General features: G+C 45.4%; 1 protein-coding gene across 4 annotated transcripts in view; it reads left to right on the top strand.

Moving 5' to 3' along the window:
• Positions 1 to 9,840: 9,840 nt before the first annotated feature.
• OCIAD2 (OCIA domain containing 2) overlaps positions 9,841 to 10,158 on the top strand; it is a 32,114-nt gene continuing 31,796 nt past the window's right edge. For all 4 annotated transcript variants that reach the window (XM_019552786.1, XM_019552781.1, XM_019552784.1 and 1 more), the window contains exon 1: positions 9,841 to 9,854. The gene's annotated coding sequence lies outside the window, so the exon portion shown is untranslated. The remainder of the gene's footprint in view (positions 9,855 to 10,158) is intronic.

Raw genomic sequence — 10,158 nt, 5'->3', positions numbered from 1 at the left:
TCAAGGATAGTTGTTTTGAGTACTTTGGTCTTTGAGCAAAAATGACCCAGAGCCCTCTATTCAGTACTATTGAAGAGCCCTCTGTTCAGTACTTAGTGTCAGTTCCAGAAGAAAGCCAGTCCTTAATGAGAACCAGGATGACTGTCAGAAAAGTGGAGAACAGAACTGGGGCAATGTTGCATCGTTGCTTGACCCCACTTCAGATGAGAAATGGATCTATCTCTGGTCCTCTGCAAAGAACAGTCACAGTCATCTGATAATGGAGGAGCCTCAGGACCTTGATGTACTTTCAGGACATGCAAATCTGGGTCTCTGCTAACCACACACAGCAGCCCTCAGGTGGGGTGCACAGAAGAGAAAATGGGGGAATGAAATGTGAAAGGGAAATTTGCTTGCTACATGTCAGTGGGTGGGGAAACCGAAGTGAAGAACAACAGCCCAAAGAGCTCATTCTGTGGTGATGGGTGTCTAACTTGCTATTTGTATGAACATGACTTCTATTACTTGTTGCTGGGGAGGGTTACCAAGTTGATGCTGAGCTCATTTCCATGAGAATCAAGGTTTCTGATTTATACACAGATTCTGTATATGTGAGAGAGAAAATACTGTTTGCTCAGGAGAGGTACTCAAAAGAAGATGTACTTAGCTTTTCCAAGTTTATGGGTGGGGCTCTGAATAGGTGTATTTGTTAATTTTAAAAACAGCTTATAGACATTTGAATTCTTGCTGCTGACACCACCTGACAGAAGGGTTCCAGATTAATGTTTTTATAACATTTTTTCACATAAATAATACAACTGCAACTGTATACTGATTTTTTTCATCTATGCAAAAATAGTTTTCTTAAGTACTATTAATCTTTATGTAATTTCTTATATAATGTAGCATTCACCTCTCATTTGGAGTAAACAATATTTTGCCTTTACAACTGACCTTTTAAAGACCAAGCAAAATTCTATATTTATAAAAATTAATTTGAAATACCTGAGATCTGTTGAAGATGAGGTATTACTAGCAATAGATATATAGAAAATAATCCTTGTAGCTAAAGTACTGTATGGACAAGTTTTCCGCCTACAGGTAAGTACTGGTTGCCCAATCAAATGTACCGCAATCAATCTGTGGACAAGATGTGGCAAACTACTGTAGGTTCAGAACAAAACTTTTAAAGCAGTGCTGCTCAAACCTGGTTATGACCAAAGAGGATCTCTGGATCGGTTAAAGGGAAAAAAAACAGACCAATCACAGGGTTTAAATTACTGAAAGTTTTACATGGAAAAATTCCCGTTTTTACCATAAACACACATATTTATACTATATACGTGCCATATGCAAAGAGAAAGTGTTGGCTATTTAAAACAGACAAATTAACAATTACAACTGCCCTATTATATACAGGCAAAGAATATGGTATCTCAGAAAATGCTGTGCAATATCTGTTGGCAATGGATATTTTTTTAAGGGCCAGCAATACTTCTTTTGGGTTCTGGAAGACAAGAACATGAGATAGTTGTATAGTCTGTACATGAAACAAACAAGAGAAGGAGAAAAGCTTCAGTACAAACCAAACAGGGAATATAACCTAAGCACACTTATTTCTAACCACCCTCCCTAAAGGAGGGAGATGATAGCCATGACTCTGGCAACTCTTCCACCACATTCATTTTTCCACACACTGTTTTATTTTATCTTGAACTTCAGTTTTCCATCCTAAGTGTAACCAAGAAAGTTTATATCAGAGTTTACATCATATAAAATAATCTGATTTGACATCTCAGTAACTATAACTATTCTCTATTGTTAATGACTGAACCAGATACAGTAACTTTGCTCAGATTTAGCTGCCATTTTGAAATGCATTGTTATGGATTAATACTAAATTCCATAAAATAACCACACTTTTGAGAGACTAAAAGGTGCTGAGAGTGAAGAAATGGGCATTCTTGGTTTCAATACTTTCTTTTTCCCTCTGCTCTTCTCAGTCCATGAGATTTCTTCCTTAGTGCACCACCTTTGTTTTCAATTTAGTGTCATCAAGAGTCACCCTAAAAGAACGAACTGAAATTCTTGTTATTGGTTTGGAATCATTCAGGTGATGACATCACCACACCTCCCTGCTATGTGACACAGACAAAACTCAGAGAACAGAGCTAGATTCTTCTTTTGTAAGATGGAAACACTCTGATCTCTACCTAGTATTTTTTCCTGTAAACTGCTAATAATAATTAGATGTCCATGGGATACAAGGAGCAAGTAAGAACTTGATCTGATTATACAGTGCTTGTAATATGTCTTGCCTCTTGTTTGACAGTGGAGCTTTTAAGAACCTGAACAGAACTGTCATTACCTCTTTTCAACACACTTACATGGGCTGAGCCAGAAATAATCAAGTTCTTACTATACGCAACTGCTATTGTCTTGGCAATTTTTCTTCAACTAGTTAAGTAATATTTCAAAAACAACACTTAAGAAGTTATATTCAACTTCTATCTGCAGCACTGCCATACTCCTCTGGACATGTATAGGGAGTACATGGGAAAGGATTTTCTGTGTGGCATACATTTTCCGGCAGAAGCAGACAATAGTTCCTGAATGATTAGAAAGCTGACAAGTTTCCTAATTGCTTACACATATCTAGTGTGTGCCCACTGCTGTGATTTTCTGCCTCATGAATGCCAACAATTTCAGTCTGATTAAAAATAAGCCAATAGCATACCATCTACTGAGAACTCCTGTTCTATTTAACCAGTAGAACCAGTTGAACCATGCTACCATAAGAATTTAACTAACTGAAAAAAGTAACATAAGCATGCTGCCAGGTAGTATTATTATGTCCCAAGCCAAAGGAAGCCATTGTCAAAAGTAATTCTGAATAGGGCCAATGGCTGTTTGGGTTCTCTTTAGCTCCTATATCACTATATGCATTCAGATTTGACACCAAACCTGTTATAATAATCGAAAAACTTCACAATCTGAACATGTGATAATTAGCAGAAATTGATCTGTATTGAGGATAAAGCAGAAATAAGCCTGCCCAGGAGGAATAAATTAGTGTATTTTACAGTTTCTCAGAAATGGTAACCTTGATGCTTACTATCTCATTCAGAGAGTTGCTTAATCAAATGAACTGTGTCATTGCTATGACCTTTGATTGTCTTATCTCACTGCTTGTATTTCTGTTCTGTTACCACCTGCCATTTCACATGAAATGGTGAGCTTCTGTATCTTTATTATGCACTGGTTTCTTTCAGTTTTTTCATCTTTGAAATGTTCTTGTATTGATCTGTCCTTTGTACCCTGGTGTGTCTGCATTACTCCTTTTGCTTTTTGTCTGGAATTTTTATTAGTTACTGTTTCTTTGTATCATTACGTTAATGAATAAATGTAGCATCCAGCCCATTTGCAAAATCTTCTGTTTTATTTGGGTTTATTCATATTTTGAATAGATCAGTTAATTACACAATATGGGAAAATAAAATACTGAACTTCTAGATCTATGCAACAGTGCTGGAATTTTAACACACGACTCACCTGACCTTCCACAATATTCTCCAGTAGATCCTTTCTAACACTTCTTGATTAACAGCATAAAGTCTTTGAGACCTGAACTTTTCCCACACTGGGGACATGTCTACACAAGATGCTTTACTGCACATTAGACTAATCTAATGTGAAGTAAATCATCACTGTCTATAAGTGCATGGCATTTACTGCACAGTAAATTAGCTTACTGCACAGTTAGCTAGTACATGTAGATACAGGTACGAAATTAACCATGGACCAGCTACAGTGCAAAAGTGCCTGTGTAGATGCTGATGGGGAGCAAAACTGCTCCCGGTCAGCCACACCAAAAGGGAGCCAACTTCCTGCCTAGGGAAGAGCCACATGGATGGGAGTTCCTCCAGCCATGTGGCAGGGATACCTCTGTGGTTGGCCTAAGCTGACCTCTAGACCCCAGCTCTGCTCCCTAAGTCCCGTGCCTCCAGCTGCCTGGCTCCCTGACACCATGCACATCTGCTGTGGGCATGTGACAACACCTGGAGTTCCTGCCTGAGCCCTTGAGGCCCCTGGCCACACCTGAGATGACAGCATCCTTGATGCCAGAGACATCACCTCAGGGCTCCAACTGGCCGAGCAAGAGATCGGCGACCTCGTAGCAGTCTTGGATGAGGCAGACATGCAATGGCAGTTTGGCCAGGGCACTTGGGCTAGCACCCACATCCGTGAGACAATGGCAGCCCGCATGCAGGACCACACGCACGGGCAGTCTAGGTGGCAGTGCTGCATCAAGACCATGCTCTTCATGCAGCAGCTGGACCACATCCAGGCTATGAGGGACACTGGCAAGGGCTACCATGTGTATTCTAGCCCAAGCGGGCTGCCAGAGACAGTGCTGTGGGCCAGTGCTGATAAGGACTCTCCAGGGAAGGGTCACCTGGGGCTCCAGCAGCAGGACCTTGTGTGTACCCCACCCTTGGCCTCAGAGGGCAGTGCAGGCAGCCCAGGCCAACACTTGCCCCACCAACTCCAGCTGTACACCCCAAGTGGGGAGTCCAGGGCAGGGATGGTACCTGTGACAAGCAGTTCCAGCTCCTCCCTGGAGGGAGCCACTGCCCAAGTGGCCAGTCACCATACCTCCACACACCGGGACACTGCAGAAAGCTGGACCACCTTGTCACTGCCAGGGATAAAGTTGAACTGCCAGGACTACCTGCCATGCCTGCCTGGTAAGCCTTGCACAGGAAGGAGAGCTAGGGAGGGTAGGGGGTGCTGTAGCCACTGATGCCCATGCCAGCTCATCCATTCATGCCCCCAGGCTGCACACCTGGGGCCCTGAAGGGGGAATCAGGTGCTCCCACTCCCCTCCCCTCCCTGTTCTGCCTGAACAAGTTCCCTCCTGCCCTCTGGATTTTCCCACCCCAACATGCAGCGAGGCAGGAGGCAGTTCAGAACTTTATTGAGCAGGCAGCAGCCTCCCAGCTAGGGAGCCAAGGGTCTGTCACATGCAGAGAAACTCATCGATGGAAATGGCACTCTCCTCCTCAGCTGTTGAGGGTCCGGGACCTGTAGTGTAGGCAGAAATACCACTCCAGGCAGTGGCGCACATTGTGGGGAAGCACAGGCTTGCCTGGGGTATCATCAAAGCTGAGGGCCCATGCCAGGTTCTTAGCTGCACCTGTGGCACCATAGCAATCATCTTCAGTAGGATGTAGTGGATCAGGCATTTCCAAGCATGCTTAAAAAGCTTTGTCAAGGCACACTTAGGGGACTCTCTCAAGGGCACGTTTGGGCCGCAGACCACAAACAGTGAGGACCCTGAAGAAGGCTGCTGGGGAGACAGTGGAAGGCATCACCAGCTCCACATCACAGCCAAGTGGGATCCCTTCACCCCCAGGCCCTGGGTGCCGCAGGCCTGGTGGCACAGGAGAAAACTGCTTGGCCTGTAGGGAGGAAAAGGTTGGTCCAGAGCTACTATAGCAGCTGCCAGCAGGAGCCAACACTGGCCCAGCCCGGGTAGGGGACAGGGAAGGTAGGCTGCCTGCTGCAAGCAGCCTGCCTGCCCCCATGGAGGGAGTGGAGACAGAGGGCTTGGCCTGCAGTTGCCTGTGGCAGCAGCTGCCCAGCTAACTTATCATGGTCCCTGGGCTTCTGCACACACACGACCCCTGATCTGAGACTGGGTGATGCACAGCCCCTTGGTACAGTGTGTGGTATCTCTGAAATATTGCAAACTCTCACAAAAGCATCTCTGTCCTTGATCTGCAGGTCCAGCAGCTGCATCCAGGGGAGAAGCACCAGCTGCCAGTGGGGATGCACCTGCAAGGACACTGGCACCATTAGCCAGCGCCCTCTGCATGCATCACCTTTGCCAGTGGCACATACTAAGCCTGTGCAAAGTGGCAAGTATTCAATTCAGATTCGGCAAATTTGGAGGGATAGTGATTCAATTTGGTGATTTGAGTCACTGTCCCAATTCAATTCAGCTGAATCAGATTTGAAGATTCAGAGCGGATTCAGAGGTTCAGCCATAGACTAAACAGGCAGCAGTCTGCGACCACGCTGGACACAGCTGCCTCTAGCTGGTGGACTCATAGGCCTGATGAACCCAGGACCAGCACTGGGAGTGGTAGAGGGACTGGGAGAAACATGCCTTCTGAGATAGGCTTCTCACCCTCAAAAAGAGGCACATCACCCTCTCTGTGAGAGGATGCTCAAGGCCCAGAAGCAGCAGGCCACCATGGTGGCCCAGGATGCGGAGACAATGAAAGAGGACCACCGGGTACTGGACACCATCCTAGCCCTGGTGGTCACCTTCGTGCCACCTAGCACCTAGCCCCTGGCTCCGACCCTGCCTGGGCCCTGGCAGCTTCCTGTGGCCCAGTCACTGGGCCTGGCTCTGCCTGCCCCTAGCAGCTATCTGCAGTCCAGTGCCAAGACCCACAGTGGGCTTGGGTTGAGGTCTAGCATTGTTTGCAGCAGCGAGGCCCCTGCCCCTGCTCCTAGGCTGTGTCCCTGGGAAGCCTGGTCCCCAACCTGGGCCATCACCTGCTGCTCACCCAGCCACTATGTAGCCCAGGGGTGGGCAAAATGCAGCCTGTGGGCCAGATGCGGCCCACCAGGCCATTCTATTCAGCGCGCGGGCCCCTAAAAATTTTAAAAATTAATATTTAGCTGCCCCTGGCTGCCTATTATGTGGCCCTCAATGACTTGCCAAAACTCAGTAAATGGCCCTCTGCCCGAAATAATTGCCCGACCCTGATGTAACCTCTGAGTGGGAGCTGCCCACAGCTAGGCCAGCTTCACACATGGGTCCTACTTGCCCTGACCCTGTGGCGGAGGGGAGGCAGCAGACTGGTCAGTGCCTACTCTTGCCCCTGGGTAACCCCCCAGCCTGCTGGCCTAACCACAGCATCTGCACCTGCAGTGGTGCCTCCAGAGGCTGGGGTGACGGGCATCTCTTTCTGGGATCCATGCTATACATGCCTCCACCCTGCTGTTCCCCACCTTACAGTGCAGAAAGCACATTGTACATAGTTGCACGGGAAGCAGGACCTTTATTGTTGGTGCATGTTGGGGCTAGGGAGGGTGTGTTGCTGCGAGGGAGGGAGGAAGGGAGGGAGAGTGCTGTTAAAGAAAAAAGGAAAGATGGGATCTATTGCCAGGGTGGGGGGTCTGTTATTGTGTGGTAGATAGAAATAAACTTTGGTGTTTACTGCAAACTGTCCATAGTGCGTGTGGTCTTGGGATTGCCCTGTGGGCCTGCGTTTCATAGGCAGCTGCCCAGACACTCTACTGCAGGAAGTAGAGAGGTGGAGAAGGAGGTGGTCTGCGAGTGCCATACAGACATGGTGCCCTGTCCACCACTGCTGGTGGGGAGGGTGAGGAGCATCCATGGCATGCTGGCTCCAGGGAGAGTGTCTTCCAGGCTGAGCCTACCTTCCTGCCTCACCCACCAGTATGAAGAACATATTAAATCCATTGTGGTAACTTCCTTTTGAAAGTTAGTTCCAGAAAGAAAAATAAACCTATGGTGATTTTCAATAAGCCACTTTGTACAAGAAGATGTAAGAATTCTAGTAACAACTACTCACTAATTGACCTTATTTCCTACTGAAGGCTGCTATTCTAATGTTCTTTCTCTTACAAGTGACTACTACTACTACTTTATCTAAACCAGTAAAAACCAAAGTTATCATGTACACAACTCCACAGGGGATATGCAAACAGCAAGATGGAAGGAAAAGAGGGAGAAGCAGAACTCTTAAGTCTGCAATTCTGAGAGGGGAAAACCAAAACTGCATTCCTTGTTGAGGGCCAGGGGGAAGGGAGGGGCCACAAAAATAGCTGCTGTTGCAACAGTCACTAACTGCATTGCCACCATCAGCACCAAGGCAGCCAGTGCTGGGTTATGCACTACAGCTGCCTCAGGCATGGACTTTCCCTGCTACGCCTCTGTGTGTAATGATGAGTCAAAGTCTACTCTGGAAAGAAATAAGGTTGATTTCCCTTCCTCGTGACTTCCTTCACTCCTGCTTAAACTTCTAAGTATTTATCTTCAGAGAAATCTAAAGTTGTTGCGTTGTCATCTTATTTTTTCCTTTTTTTCCCCCATTTCTTTCTCCTTTACAATTAAAGTGATCTTTCACATGCTGGTTCGTTTAAAGTGCCACATGTGATTATGGGCACTTCAGCTATTACTATTCAAGACTTATTTGCTTTGTGTTTACAAGGATACTTGATGGATCGCAAAAGAAATATGTAGGCTTTTCAAAGATGTCTTTACATTAGACAATTTAGAACACATTTAAAGCCATATGTTTTCTCTAGACTAGACTTTGAACATTCAGTCTTATGCTGGAAAGTATTAATAGCAATTATACAAAAAGTGAAAGTGGGTGGAGGATGCTAAGCACCCTTCTGTAAAGCTAAATTAAAGGACCAAGTAAATGCCCCATTGTGTAGACATAGCTGAAACAATAGGAACTACCACCCATGGTCTGGACACCATGGGAGAGTACAAGAAGCTAAGTTACATTAGCCAACACTAAAGAATGGATGGGTGAGCAGACCACAAACTCTGGGCACTGCCTAAGGGGAGGGGAACACTGAAATGGGGTTAGGCAGGGGCCTCACCCTGAACTACAGTAGGGCCCAAATGACTTAACATGCAAGAGCAAATATAAGGGTCCCCAGATTATGGTTGTTTGTGTCTGTAGGTGTGAAATACAGAAAACAGCAAGAAGATTACCAGTGAATCAGAAGTGAGTGTAGCCCAGGGAGGAAGCCAGGAGATTAAGCTTATTTTGGGCACAGTACTCAGTAGATAGTCAGACTCCTCCAAGGACTGTAATTCTGATGTGGTAGTGCGGGTGATCAGAGTAAAGACAGAGCAAAGAGCAGAGGGTGTTCACAAAAATGTAAGATGACCTAAAAAAGCTTTGTTTTCACTTAAGATTTAACTTGCTGAGAATCATGACTTTTCTTGTTAAAATGCTCCACATCTGAATGCTCACACTACACTGTCAGGCCTTAGTTGTGTCATATTATAAGGCAGCTGCTATGCTCTGAGGTACTGAGCAAGCCACGAGCTACTTGATCTCACTTTCTGCTAACTCCACTGTGAAAATGCCACCAATCACAATAATCTAGAATGAGCATACATGCACTCCTGCATCGTGTCTTGCCATCTTTCAGTACTCTGTCCTCTGACCAGGAACTGTCTACTTTGTGTATCTGTTCAGAGATCTTATAAGCTGTGATTTCTGTTATTACCATGTGATTAACTAGACTTATGGAACTGAAATATCAGGATATTGTCCATGCAAACAAAGCAAGTGAATAAAGACACATTCAAACTCTCTACTAAAGAAACATATTTTCAGCTTGATCAGTAATAATGGCTTTATAGATTAAGACCTTATCCGTCAAGACAGTGTAAACTTGTGTGCATTTGCAGGATCTTCATGTTTATTTTCTTCTGAAAGAATTAAACATTAAGCATGTCACCAGCTTTCTTTTTGGTCTTTTGAAGAATAACAACTGTTTACTAGTGACATGAAGTTTGGTGCCTCTCCATTTTGTCTGAAGTCATTTCCCAATTGAAAAATCTAGGCTGTGTGAATGCTTCATTTGTGCCCACAGTCCAAAGTACTGGTAGTTTGTACTTAAAAGCTACACAACAGTAGTTACAGAGAGAATTGTCACTGAAATGGAGCTACTGAAAATCATCAGATCAGAGTTAAGCTTCCAAAGTGAAAGACTTAAGTTGCATTAGATGAGCTCTAAGACATACAAACATTTGGTAGCATTTGGCAGCATGTTCTCATTTGGCACCTGTTGCAGGCAGGGGACAGGTACGGTCTCTCATCCTCTTTGGCTGTCCTGTGCATGTACAGTGAGCTCTCTGAGGTCACTAGTTTGTCAGAGCAGCTTCTGCAAGAGCTGCTGCTTTGGTACAGCTCTGGGATCCTGTCCCTTGCTTGCCCCATGCCCTCTTTTCCCCTGCTGCCAAATTCAAAAGAGACCCTCAACACAGCCAAAAGGCGATTGGAGTGACAGGACCTGCCCACTGCTCCTTCCTAGATCCACTCATGAAGATTTCATAGATTTCATAGACTTTCAGGCTGGAAGGGACCCTGGAGAATCATTGAGTCCAGC

The sequence above is a fragment of the Crocodylus porosus genome, unplaced genomic scaffold, assembly GCF_001723895.1.
Source record: "Crocodylus porosus isolate Cpor-Errol unplaced genomic scaffold, CroPor_comp1, whole genome shotgun sequence".
In the NCBI taxonomy this organism is placed as follows: domain Eukaryota; kingdom Metazoa; phylum Chordata; order Crocodylia; family Crocodylidae; genus Crocodylus; species Crocodylus porosus.
Note: the sequence above shows the minus strand (reverse complement) of the source record. Positions and strands in the feature narration are given on the sequence as shown.